Genomic DNA, 15,046 nt, shown 5'->3' with positions numbered 1-15,046 from the left:
AGAAACCTCGAAGGACTTACATCAATTGATGCTGACTTAGAGGAGCAGAACCAGAATAACATTGTACACAGTTACAGCAACATTATGTGATGAACAAGGTGATAGACTTGGCTCTTCTCAACAGTGCAATGATCTAAAACAATTTCAAAGAACACATCATAGAAAATATTCTCAGCATCCAGAAAAAATAGCTGTGGGTTATGAATGCAGATTGAGCCATACTTTTTCTACTTTTGGGCCATTTTTTTCTTCTTTTGTGAAGTTTTTCTATTGTGCTCTGATTCTTCTTTCACAATATGACTAATGCAGAAATATGTTTGATGTGATTGTTACGTATCTAAACTATATTAGATTGCTTTCTGTCTTGGGGAGGAAGGAGGGAAGGGAAGGTGGGAGAAAAATTTGGAACTAAAAATCCTATGAGGGGCAGCTAGGTGGCGCAGTGGATAAAGCACCAGCCCTGGATTCAGGAGGACCTGAGTTCAAATCTGAGGTCAGTCACTTGACACTTACTGGCTATGTGACCCTGAGCAAGTCACTTAACCCTCATTGCCCCACCAAAATAAATAAATAATTAAATTTAAATTAAAAAAAAATCCTATGAAAACAAATGTTGAAAACTGTCCTTACATGTAAATGGAAAATAATAAAATAGTTTTATTTAAGAAAAGGTAAAAGAACTTCTAAGGTAAAACATAAAAAAATACAAAATAAATAAAACATCTATACTAATCAAAATTATGTCATTTTACTTTGAAAAACAAAGTTTAAAAATGGGTTCTTCCATCTTTTCCATGTTTCTTTTATTGTATCTTGTCCAATACTGATCATTTACCCATTCACTTTTAAGATAATAGGCCTCAACTTGACTTTTTTCTTTTCTCCAGGATGAACAAAAAGGATCACTGATTGAGCATTCATTATTTGAAAATTCAACTGTAACAAAATAATTTGAACGTACTATATTTCTTTATAATCAGAGTGAGCAAGGAAGAAGTAATGCTGATTCTTTGTAGAGCCAAGGTGAATTCAGAGGATAGTAATTTTAAAAGGCCAAATTTTACCTATAAATTCTGTACATCTTTTATATTAATTAAAAATACAATACATTTGACACTTATTAGCTGTGTAACACTGGGCAAATCACTTAACCCCCATTGCCCCCCCACACACACACGCAAATTAAAATACAGTAATCTAGTAACTATAACAATAACCCCAATCAAAATCATCATGAATTTACAAAGAGACCATATTTAAAGCCTTATGCCTTTGAGAGTCATATGCATATTTTATTATGTCAAAATAGGCTATAAAATAGAGGGGTAGATGTATGATTCATATGACATAATTAAATTTACATTTCCCTCTCCAAAATGGAAGCTCTTTAATTCCTATACATAATTATTTTAGTGAGACCTCTTGGAATACAATTTTACTACAAATATACCTTATGGGGGGGACAAAGTTTAAGGAAATGTGAAGTGAGTATAAACCACAGTAATAATCGATTCAGGGGGCAGCTAGGTGGCATAGTGGATAAATCACCGGCCCTGGATTCAGGAGTACCTGAGTTCAAATCCGGCCTCAGACACTTGACACTTAACTAGCTGTGTGACCCTGGGCAAGTCACTTAACCCTCATTGCCCTGCAATAAAATAAATAAATAAATAAAATAATCAATTCAGTAATGAAACAATTTATCAAACCACTTTGTACAAATCATAGTGAAGGGGTGTTTGCCACTAATTATTTAACCATTAATTAGGGTTTGTTAGGATAATGTAATGGTATTTCCCTTCTATATATTTTGTCCTATATAGTTCAGATAGAAATCATAATTAGCACAATTATGATTTTCTTTTGACTAATACTCTGTACCTCCAGACACCAGGGCCATTCTGTTTCATTACTTCCTGATTCTCAGCCTTTTGCTTCTATCCCACTACCACCTCCAGTCCCAACCCCACCTTCATTAATCTTCCATCCCTTAATGAAATGGCCCATATCTAAAATTATAGGAAAGTTCATGAAATCATAATATTTCAACTTATCTAAATTTATTTCTCCCCCTTGCTTTTCAGTTATCAGGTCTAAGGTTTTGTTTTGTTGTTTTTTCTTTTCTTTTATTGTTTGTATTTCCTACAGCACAAAAATTTAATAATTAGAGGCAATGAAATGCATCTGATGAAAGACCAAAAGAAGACTGCGGTAACATTATGAACATATTACTTGAATCAAAGAGCAACACATATATCATGAAGATATGCTGGGAGGACAGTAGGACACAGGCAGATAAGTTGAGAGAAAAGTACTGATGAGGAGAAACAGTTACACCTCAAATCAAAGTCAGGGTAAAAAGTTGAGAAATTAAATAGGAAATAACAGGGTTACTATTTGAAGACAGTTATGCTAATGTTCTTGTGGTAAAGGAGAACCTAGATTGAAATATAGGCCAGTGATCCACTCATTCAAATAATTTGTTTAGTCATCATATATACATGTGGGCAAAAAAGGGGGGGGAAAGAAATAATGAGAAATACCCACAGTAGCTAAAAATGTGAAGTGTAATTGAAAATTATTCTACCGGCATTGTAGACATATGCTGAGTCCCTAAAAATTTGGTTTTTTTACATTATATTTATCACCCTAATCAGGAAATCAGAACAATTATTCCGCCCGTACTTTCTAAAATTGTAGTATTATTAAAACACCTTGTAGAAAAAGATGACAAGAAACAAATCAAAATTGATAGAGTTTGGGATCAGGAATTAGAAATACCTGGTTAAGGTATATTTTATCATTGAATAATTGCTGCATGATTCAAGCAATCACTCTATCTTTTGGATGATTAGAAATCTCTCTACAAAGAAAACCAACTGTTATAGACAGGTTGCAGTTTCCCTCTTGAAGAAAGCCAACCAATAAAATTGCAGAGCATTGATATATCCATGAATATAGATGCAGAAGAAGGAAATTTCCACCTTAGGACACACCTTGATTATAAGCTGCAAAGAAAGTGAATATCATTTTATAATAATATGGTCAATAGTTGCCAGTAGGTATTGCTATGGTTCTTGTTCTCTCTATGAAACATGCCATGGAATATTGAGAGTTAATATCGTTGTTGTTACTGTTTTTGAAAGCCATGGGAAAGTATTTGATGAAGCTGAAAACTAATTCATATATCTTAAAACATATCTTTAGTTTTGTGTTCTCCTTCATTTAGTGGTCAAGGCATCAGTTTTCTTTTGTTCTAGGCAACTTTATTGTGTCATTTCAGTTGTGTCTGACTCTTTGTGACTCCCTTTGGGTTTTTCTTGTCGAAGATATTGTAGTGGTTTGCCATTTCCTTCTCCAATTCATTTTTCAGATTAGGAACTGAGGCAAACAGTATTAAGCAACTTGGCTAAGGTCACAAAGCTAGTAAGTATCTGAGGCCAGATCTGAACTCAGAAAGATCAGTCTTCCTGACTCCAGGCTCAGCAATCTATCCAGTGGGCCACCTAGCTACTCTCTAGGCAACAAAGTATCATTAAGTTAAAAGATCCATTGTGCTATCAAATGATGTTTTAACTTTAGCATTCTGGGATATCATAAATCACCCAAGTATCTTAGAGTAGGAATCATAAAACTTTTTTTGCACTTCTTTGGCTGCCTTCTCAGGATCATATTTTTAAATGTATGAAGTAAAATATGTAAGATTACAAAAGAAACCAATAATTATTGAATTAAGTTAATATTCTCTCTCTGTATGTATATATGTATGTATATAATATACATATTTACAAACATGTGTATATATGCATTTATATGATCATGTGCATGTAAAACAAATGGTTTATATTGCAAATCTGTCCATATGCCTTTACTTTCTGGATAGCTGTACATATATATGTGTGTACATTGATGTCTATATATCTAAATGCATATGTATGTATGTGTGCATACATGTATTATTGTGCGTGGATATCTAATAAACAAATAAACATTTATTAAGTGCTTATTACGTGCATGGCACTGTGCTAAGTGCTAGGGATACAATTAATAAAAAGAAAGACAGTCCATGCCCTCAAGGAGGTTATGATTTAAAGATGGAGACAACAAACAAAACAAGGCAGGAAAATGGGGGGAACAGGACATCAGGAAGGCCCCAGGACCATGAAAGCATATTTTTCCTTGGAAATGAAACCAGGATGGGCATCAGATGCAAAGTAGAGTGAGCTGAGTACAGTTTCTGTGCAATATAAAGAAAGGCTTCGGAAGTGGAGATGATGATGAGAAAGGAGTTATAAATTAAGTCTTGAGTTAGTGACATGATGATGAGTTTTTAAGAGATGAGTTTATTGTGGAAGAACCTCTTTTTCCATGGAGTTGAAATAGACAGGACAGAAGATGTAAAGTAGAATGTATGTGGAATTTTAATTATTGTTCATGCATTTTCATCACCCCATTTAGGGTTTTCTTGGCAAAGATGCTGTCATACTTTCCTATTATGTTCTCCAGTTCATTTTGCTGATAAGGACTTGAGGCAAACAGGGTTAAGTGACTTTCCCAGAATGATAGTTAAAATAATATCTACTTTTGTGCATTTATATATATTTATTTATTCTTCAAGTACTTTACCTTCTTCAGAAGTGGTCCCCAACCAGTGGAGTATGAGTTACCTTTAGACTTTCAAACTAGTTTGCTAAGTTTGCTCCTTCTATTATAAACCTGTCTTTGAATTGATTCCGGACTTTGAATTGGTCAGTCATCCCAGCCTTTAATAAGAATCTCTATGTACATGGGAATTCGAGAAATGACAGAACCACAGAGCTAGAAAAGGAACTCTTAGATTATTTAATCCAGTCCCTTCATTTTACGTATTTGCACATATACCTGGCAAAGAATAATCACTTAATAAATGTTTATTGACTGATGACAGAATGTGGAAACCAAGGATGACAGAGATTAAGATGGAGTAATTAGTGCAAAGTTCTATGAATAATAAATTGAAGACCCAGGATTAGGACCTAGGCCATCTGATTCCAAGCCCAGTGTTTGTTTGATTGCTTGCTTAATACTATGTCAAAATGCCTCTAAAGCTTTCAAGTGAAGCCTAACATCTCTGCTCCTTTTTCCAAACCTCTCACCATCCACCAAAATTCAGAGCTTTAGGGAACATAAAAAGTAGTTGTTTTCAAAAATCTAAGTGAATACTCTTTGATTATATAATAAGCATTCATGACAGCCATCATAGTAAAAGATAAAAAGTGTGCCTAAAAACAAGGAAGACCTGCATTTAAGTGCTGTATTCTACACATACTGACTGGGAACCCTGGGAAAGTCATTTAAACTTTCAGTTTCAAATTTCTGAGATTAAAAAGGACAGCAGAGTTTCTTTACCCAGGTGTTCTGTACACCAATGAAATCACAAATCAGTCTTTATTCTATTCTCCAAATACATATACTGGCTTTGCAATATTACAGTATAGTATTTATCCACTCTATTATATGTAGTTTATTTGCCTCTATTATAAGTAAGGGACAGCCTAGTGAAGAGATACATAACTAAATTTGGGAGTTTGGGTTTTTAGGGCCCATTATTTTCTAGTGTTATGTTAGTCAACTAAATTAACATGAAATTCAATCAATATAGATGAATTAATGTTCCTTTAGGGTCTGGGAGGGCGAATTATGACTAGAGTTTTAGCTGCAAGAGGAAAAGCTGCTCCTGCTATAACACATTTATGAATAAAAATGCAAAGCTTTTAAATAAGTAGCACTCCTTGCAAATTCTTGTTAAATTAACTTTCTGTGAAAGCAATATGCATTGTTTACTACACATGGGTCATATTCTCATGTCCTTGTGGACAAGAGGAATAGATTGCAATAGAAATCCTTCTAATAGAGGATTATCTGCATACACTGCAGAATGCGGAATATCCTAAGACAGAACTATGGCAAGTCAATGGGGACAAAAAAGTACCAATCTCCCTGAAAAGTCCTTTTAGATCTAGAATGACTATCACATGCCAATATAGCTGACAAAGTGACCAGCAAACTGCAAGTGCCAGATATCACAAGGTGATTATAAAAATTTAAAGCTGTCAACTATAGTGAGGATGAGTCCCATGGGTGTGAAAGTAAAATCTGATGATGAGCTGAGAAAGCATCCTTGCTGGTTTCTTCTTTCATGAATGCAGACCAGAGATGTGAGAATGTCAGGCACAAGGTACGACAAAATGATCATAAAGATTTAGAGCTTGGATTACGTGTTTTATTTTCAGAGCAGCTCTTACATATCAGCTTATTTGTCAAGAACTTTGGAAGAATGATTGCAGTTATTAAATGAAGTTAGTCATATAAGTGAGAAAAAATCCTTTTTGTTATATATTTCCAAAAAATAATCTCTAGCAGAGTATTCACTCTTGTTGATGGGTGATAAAGGGTTGATAGGGGCATGATATTTGTGTTATAGGGATAAAGAGAAGGTCACCAATGGGTAAACATTTGATTTCAATATATGTGGAGGCTTTGAGATAAGAAGTTGTCTAAAAAGTTGATCCAACATTTGTCTTTCTTAAAAAGTAAAGTTTCCAGTAATATTTATATTCAGAACCAATATCTTCCAACCACCCTTTATCAATAAATTTACTCTATCCCAGGTATTAAAGTATATTGGGAAGTTTGTAACTGAACAGATCATAAGGGATTAGAATTGTTGTCTCAGGAAGATAATTCTTCATGTAGCACAGGAATGATATGATACAAGGCCTATTTTTTTATAAAATAGACAATTGAATAAGAGTAATAATAACAGTGATGACAGTAATAATTAGTCTCATTGATATGGTGTTTTACAATTTGCTTTACATATATTATGTAATCCTTAAAATAACCCTATGTGATATGTTCGACCTCTTATCTTAATTTTACAGATGATGTTCAGAGAGGATTTGATCTTGTTCAGCATCTGGCATTTATTTGATACATCTAATATGAGAGGTAGAAAACACCTTCATTGTGATTTATCTATTTTAAAAATTCATTATAATACTCCTGTATTTACATCTGACTAAGGTAAGTCTTACATATCATAATAACCTCCTAAAGAATATTTGGAACAATTAGGCAATGCTTTGCACATAATAAGCACTTAATAAGTGCTTGTTGACTCCTCAGTAACTACTTAGAGCAGTGGTATCACATGAAATACTTATGAGAGCCATATTTGAGGCAAATCTAGCTGGAGTGGTTGTAATCACATATCTTCTCATCTTTGTTCTTGCTTAGAATTTGGCTTTTGCTTCTACCTTTGTGTTAACCAGTGTATTATCTTTTCAGATATTGAAAAGAACTGTTTTTACCTCCTGTCCATTAAAGCATATTTAATTTGATTTTTATGGTGTTATTAGTGATTACAATAAATATTTAACACATAAAATATAAAAACAAAACATAATGGAGAGTGAGTAATCTGGCCTATGGTCATAAAAATCTGATTTCAAGTCTCACTTCTGACATACTGGCTATATGATCTTGGGCAAATAACTTAACATTTCTCAGTCACTCAGACTACTCTATAAGACTACTGATGTTACTGATGATGATGGTGATGATGAAGACTATGATCTCACCCGGAGTTCCTGCAATGATGAAATTATGTCTGGTTTAAAATATATAATGTAGCAATTATGATAAAAAATTATAGTTCTTGTTGCTGGTAATAGCCAATGCTTTTTATATCATTTTTTGAAGTAAGTACTATTGATGAAAAAACTTTGATTATTTAATTCAAAACCATATTTTTTATCATAGTTTTCACCATCCTCTCTATACCCACTTTCACATTAAAATAATTAAACACTGGGGTCGGCTAGGTGGCGCAGTGGATAAAGCACCGGCCCTGGATTCAGGAGTACCTGAGTTCAAATCTGGCCTCAGACACTTGACACTTGCTAGCTGTGTGACCCTGGGCAAGTCACTTTACCCCCATTGCCCCACAAAAAAAAATTATAATAATCAAACACCAAATGGGCATGGAATTATGTTTTATGGTGTTGTCACATTCTTTAAAGAATTTCTCAACTTCTTCATTCTCTGAAGCTCATGGACCAAGACCCATAATTATAATCTTTAGGATATCAAATAATTCAATCAGGAAGAAGATCTTGGAAGTAATAACTAGAATAGACAATGACTTGAATCCAAAATTGAGAAACTTAATGGAGCCAGGTTTAATGGAATTTGATAAATTGTACAGAACTTTCATGGATACCAAACATCTCTCTAAAACATTTTTTTTCCGTTCTAATATTGTTCAGGTAAAATTGCATGTATACAGCTCACAGCTTACTATGGTTCCAGATTATGGTATTTATGGTCAAAATAACCTTATGAATCACATAGGAAATGCATCTTAATACCCCTGGAGAATATCTGGACAGATATTTCTAATTCTAAGATCAACCACCAAAAAAAAAAAAAAAAATTAGCTTTCAAATTTCTTTTGTGGGGTGGTATATGTAACTAAGGGCCAGGTAAGATATTTGAGCCCTACAATGGCTGGAAAGCAAAGAGAATATTATTAAAAGTGATATTGTTTTATTGAGGCAGTATCTGGTTCCTAAATACTACATTTCAAGGTATGACATACTGGAAAGAGTATGCTTTCCTGGAAATCAGGAAAACATGTTCTAAATTTTTCTCTGTCACTATATTACTATGCACAGAGAAATTTACCAGTTTGGGGTTCAGTTTTTTTTTTCACCAATTTAACAAAAAAAGAAGAAAAAAGGATAATATCCCCTCTTCCAAGAAGCCTTCCTCTAAATTCTAATTCCAAAATTCCAAAATTTAGAATGTATGTCAAACAGCGGGAAGAAATGGGATGAAAAATTATTTATACATGTCTGGGAGAGGAAGTGTGGTATATGTAGTATTATTTCTTTTTTTTAATAATTGCAATCAATTGATTAAAAAACAGATGATTGATTAGACATCTGCAATGGTGACTTCAAATTCTACACCTGGTTCAATGCTGATAGAAGTGATCTGCTTCACAATTTAAGAAGGACTATGCAAATCAATAAGACATTTGTGGATTCTCATCTGGAATTGATCCCAAGTCTTAGAACCTTCAGCACAAGGAGTTTTTCTAGTTGTAATTCGAAGTGTCTTGGTGGGCATTCGAATAGGTCCCTTCACTTTCAAGTTCTTTTCTTTGGCTCCCCTAATCAGGTCAGCACACACCTTCTTGAGTGACTTCATGCTGCAGCTGGTGAAGGGTGACCCGGCACCAGTGAATGGCCACTTCGGGCTCCACAAGCATCTTACCGGTGTCCTTGAATGCCATGGCAGTGGAGCGGCTTCCTGACTCACTTATTCCTCGGTGAGAGCGAACAATGGTGAGTCAGGAGGAGGAGAGGTAGGGAATGCCAACTCCAAGTGGCTGTGGCAATGGTACCTTCACCAAAGAGGTGTAGTATTATTTCTAATGTAATTTAAATAATTCAAAATAAGCTTATACACAATTCATTTCTACATCACTAAGGAAATATTGCATGAAGGTTCAAGTTACCTCTTCTCAGTTACAGAATATATAGATATGCATACCCCTGAAACTACAGAGATTCCTTGGATAGACTTTAGTTATCTAGACACATCTTAAAGATAATACATTAATATTCTGTTGTGCATTATTTAACAAGTATTTATAACATCTTTGGTTTCCTTTATCAAGTATTTCATCATCCATTATTTATGGAATTATGAATAAGAAATGTTTTGGTTCCATGGTTAAGAAAACATTTTCTGCTATAAAGGGTAGTCAAAACAAATTACTGTATTCCTAATAAAGTGTGGATTTTTATTAAAAATTCCCCAGCATATAAACTATGAAGTTTTATTTCATTTCATTTTGAAGCAAGCAGTTTTCAGAGTCAACAGAAATTAGGCTATTAAGAAAAAAAATTTAACTGTACAGTTTCAATACAAAAAAGAAAATATAGATATTTCCCATCATCTGTTCAAAGTTATTGAAATGGATTAAAGTGGGTTATTGATAGCTCTAATGGAATTAAACCACTGAGTGGAGAGTAGCCAGTGCAGTCCAAGTATTCCCCAATAATGAGTCCAGATCAACTCTTCTCCCATTTCCACACACTTGGATAACTTTGACCCCTTATTACATGTTACTGAATTTTCACTTTAAAATACATTATTACCTTCTTCATGTTTCAAAGTCAAGGTTTACTCAAAATATGAAGAGTTTTTAGGATCCTCTGTCGTAATTTAGTACCCTTTATCACATCCATGTCATATCTTTCGAGTCTGAGAGAATACTTTAAAAAAATGTTGAAGTTCAAAGTCCAAACCCTGACCTGCAAAAAAAAAAAAAAGATCACTATCAGTGCAATGATAACCAATAGTTTGCAATACTGAAACATTAATGGAACCTTCCTATCCTGCAGCTGTTTTTAATATCAAGAGGTGTGTAAGTGGAAACTATGTCCAATTTAATTCCATTCAATTCACTTCAGTAAGCACTTATTAAGTGCTTATGATGAGTACATTATTGTGCTAGATGCTGGTAACAGAAATATGGAGTCCCTGTCCTCAAAAAGCTTTTATTCTATTGCGAAGGAGGACATGTCCATAGAAAATTAACTTCATAATACTTCTCAGAATTCTGAGTTTAACCATAGAGCTTCAGACAGTAATACCTTTTATAGGAATGGTGGTAATTTTTATTTTATTATCACCAGTTACCTTGCACCACCCAGGAACTCTAAAAACAAAATTATCAAATTAAAAAGAAAATATAAGAAAAATATTTAGAATAAACATTTACACAATAGATAAATGGCCAAATAATATGAACAGGTACTTTTCAAAGGAGCAAATGAAGGGTGTTAAAAATTACTCATAAAAAATATTGAATTTAACTACAAGTAAAAGAAATAAAAAATAAAAGAGGAACTCTTCTTATCACCTTTTCTTCTTTCCAGCTACACAGTGCCCCCTAATTGCTTGAACTACTTCCTGTACATGAACTCATTCCATATGATTATCAAATTCCAATTCAGTCTTTTTTCTCCCCATCACAGTGATTCTGAATGCCCTAGCTGCCATTTCGTTTAAATCTCTAAGTGACTACTCTCTTATTCTCATCCCTTTTCACTCACTCCTAACAATTTTCCCATTCTAAAGCCATTTTCCTCTTCCATTAAGCTCTATGGAATGCCTGCTACAAATATAATAAATTTACTTTCATCTTAACCTTCTCCTTATCTGTTCTTTTCATCTTCTGGCTCTCAATGATACCTGACTCTCCAGAAAACAAAGCTTCCCTGACCACCTTCTTTAGCACTGGTTCCAAATCACAGACACACCCCAAATGCATGGTCTATGAGTGGTTTGGAGCAATTGCATTAGGTCTACTTTACTAAATGAACCCAAAATCTCTGCTTTACCCTATTCTCTATCAAGCACAGGATTAATTTAATTGGTATATCTGGTAGTTTTCTACTTGCCACAATTCTCCTTAATTTTCTCCATATCCCTAAATATCAAGCCCCAAGAAAAGAGCAAAAACTCAGAAGCATTTTTTACTCCTATAAGTCTACTAAGTGTCAATAGCATTGCATATTAGGAAGCAAGGTAAAGGGATGATTTTTCAGATGAAAATGATAAATTTTACATATTGCTAAACTCATTGAAGTTAATCCCAATTCTCCATTCTAACTAAACTTAGTCTTAGGAGCCTACTAAATCTTTGCTGTTAAAATGTTCACCTTAATAGTAATTTTGTTCAAATCTTTGTGCTGAATGTTCAACTGGTGAGGCATTCCATTTTCTTTTTTTCCTCATAGTTTGCTTCTGTTCCTCATTTATTATATTAATATAATTTTGCTCCTCTGTTCCTCATTTATTATATTAACCTTATAAATTATTATAAATTATTAATCTGTTCAGGCATTCCACATAAAGCACTCTACTTCCTATCTAAGTCAGTTTATTCTGCTTGCACTCTGATCCTTATCTATGATTTGTGAAAGTAACTTTTCCCTTAACTCTATTCTTAAACTCCCAATGTGAATGGGATATTACATATTTGAGTTTCAAAATTGGCTTCATCAAGGATTGATATTCCAGTGCATTCTCAGTATTTATCTCTACTATTTAGATTCCTCAAAGCTGTACTCTCTCTTTTCTTGATCATAATTTCTCAATTCTGGATGGTTCCTGAATTGTGTTGACCCAAAGGTTTTTAACACATCCATCAACCTCATCAACCTAGGTTATACAGGTCATAAGCCACATGAATGCACTCTGAACCTGAATTTGAACAGCTTATCTTCCTTGATTTACTGTCTATTTAAGAACGCAAAGTTCCTAACCAGGCCATTCCTTTGATATATCCTATATTAGGTGTTCCATTAGTATTCACAACAAAGAAAACATCTGGATGGCACCAAGAATTTTGAATAGACCCTACATGACAAACTTACAGGAGAACATGGACAAATATCACAGGGTGGGCAGATTATAAACTGCATAATTAGGAAAGAATGTTCAACATGACAAGATCATGGACCCATTAGATATTGTATTATTATTAGTATTGGCTCTGTTAATATCAGACATTTCCAACAGAGATTTGGATGCCTTTTCCTCTTCCCTATATGTACAGATCAAACGTTGGCCCCACTTGTTCCTTTTCCTATATATGTCGATCCTGAATAATATATGTTGTCATGGTAATTACAAAAGAAAAGTCACAAGTGCAGTGTTATATTCACATTACAGCACATAATCAAAGTGGAATCATTTTTCATAAATTTTGCATTGAAATCATGAATGTCTTCTGTGATATACTGAATGTTCATTTTGTACAAGGCACTGAGTTCATCCTTTGAAAGACATGAACAAAGTGAATCATGTCAGTCAATATTTCAAAACCATTTTTTAAGTACTTAAACATTGAATGGAATGCTGGGTCTGGAGTCAGGAAAAACCTACATTCAAATCCAGTCTCAGACAGTTTTTAGCTCTGTGACTGTGGAGAAGTGACTTAATTCTGTCTGACTTAGTTATTACAAATATAAAATAGGAATAATAATAGCACCTACTTTCTAGGGTAGTTGTGAGGATCCAATGAGATAAAATATTAGTAAAGAACTTACAACAGTTCTTGGTCCCTAGTAGGCACTTACTAAATACTTGTTCCATTCCATTTGAGAGAACTTCAAATTTCCTCCAAATGTAATAATTGTACCAGCTTGATTAAAAAAAAAAGAATAAAGTAAATAAGTCAAATTAAAAGTGTCAAAAATGAAAAAGGAGAATTCAAAATTAAGAAGAAATTAAAGGAATTGTGAGCATCCTTTTAAGCCAACACTATGACAATAAAAATGACAACCTAAATGAGATGAATGAGTATTTACAAAAATAAATTTCCCAGATTAAAGAAAGAGGAAATAGAATACTTAAATAACCCTATCTTAAAAAAGACAAATTGAGGCGGTGTGCTCAGCAAGTGCGGCAGCCAGTGGCGGCTGCCGGTGGTGGTGGTCGTATCTGTGGAGCTTCTAGACACGAGTGAGGTCAAGCAACCAGCCTTGGCCCAAGTCCGAGCGCCCAAACCCCTGAGCCCTCCCGAGCCCCTCACCTGCCGTTTCTGCCCTGACGGCCGCAGCACCACAACCAGAGAGCAGAGCCATTTCGGTCCTCCTGACACAGTCTGCACCACAGCAGCAGCCATAGGGGTGGAGGGCTGCATCAAATACTTGTTCTTCATCTTCAATTTCCTCTTCTGGCTTGCAGAAGGCATGATCCACCGGGTGGCTCTTTGGCTCCGCCACGACTCACAGGCCACCAGCATCCTCTACCTGAATCTCAACGACAAACCAGCTCCCAGCACCTTCTACGTCTGCAGGGGATGTTCTTCACCTGCCTGGTGATCCTGTTTGTCTGCAAGGTGGCTGTTGGCATCTGAGCTTTTTCAACCAGGACCAGATCGCCAAGGATGTGCAGCAGTGCTATGACCAGGCTTTGCAGAAGGCCATGCTGGAAGACAATGCCAGCAAGGCCAAGAGGGTGGTGAAGTCTTTCCATGAGACACTGCGCTCAGCATGGTACTGTGCTACGGCATTCAGAATGTACTGAAACTGCAGCCAGAGGTGTGGGAAGGCAGGAGAGGAGGGGTAGCCCCTGGACACTCCAGGAGCTGGGTGAAGAGCAATCCAGAGAATTATGTGTAGAAATGTTTCTGATATTACTGCACAGTACTTAGTAGCATTTTTACTTTGGAGGGTTGGGGGGGGGAGGTATTATTTTTTAAATAAAGGGGTTGTTGGATGCCTTTCTGACCTCCTTGTGCATAGCAGTCTTGTGTAGCCAGGGCCTAGGAGGGCTCTCCAAGGAAGAGGGCAGGGAGAGGAGCCTTGAGGCAGACCCCACCTCAGAGGGGCATCCACCTTCCTCTGCATGGAGGTAGAGCAGGAGGGTGCTAGGCCTTTGCCGGGCCTGCCTTCTGAGGGGAAAGGAGAGAGCCCCAGGCCACATAGAAGACCCTGGCCCCAAGCACACCAACAGCTCCAGCCTTTTATTTATTTATTTATTTGTCAGCATTATTTTTTTCCCATTTCTACTTTCTTGAGCAGCATTCCTGACTTTCTCACGCTTTCTCTTTTCAATAAAAGGAAATAAAAATGTTAAAAAAAAGAAAGAAAGAAATTGGACAAGATAATGACCACCCAAAGAGGAAAAAAGATCACAATTCCATATGCATTTATAAATGAATTCTACAAAAGAGTTAAGGAACAATTCATTCTAATATCACATAACACTTTGAAAAAAATAGGGGGAAAGAAGAGGCAGAACCAAAATGCTGGAGAAAACAACTTGCCTGACCTCACCCAAACCCCTCTGAACACATTTAAATAATGCAATAAAGTAAGTCCTGTATCAGCAGAATGCAAAATAATTTTTTAGCCAAAAACAACTTAAAAGTTTAGCAGGAAGGGCAGCTAGGTGGTGCAGTGGCCCTGGAGTCAGT

The 15,046-nt window shown here is 35.3% G+C and overlaps 2 pseudogenes; one reads left to right on the top strand and one right to left on the bottom strand.

The window, feature by feature from the left end:
• Positions 1 to 8,979: 8,979 nt before the first annotated feature.
• On the bottom strand, positions 8,980 to 9,340 carry LOC122746382 (annotated as a pseudogene).
• Positions 9,341 to 9,389: 49 nt separating this feature from the next.
• LOC122746375 lies at positions 9,390 to 14,154 on the top strand (annotated as a pseudogene).
• The last annotated feature ends 892 nt before the right edge of the window (positions 14,155 to 15,046 follow it).

Source organism: Dromiciops gliroides, chromosome 1 (genome assembly GCF_019393635.1).
Source record: "Dromiciops gliroides isolate mDroGli1 chromosome 1, mDroGli1.pri, whole genome shotgun sequence".
Lineage (NCBI taxonomy): Eukaryota > Metazoa > Chordata > Mammalia > Microbiotheria > Microbiotheriidae > Dromiciops > Dromiciops gliroides.
The sequence above is the reverse complement of the archived record's forward strand: the minus strand, read 5'-3'. Positions and strand labels throughout refer to the sequence as shown.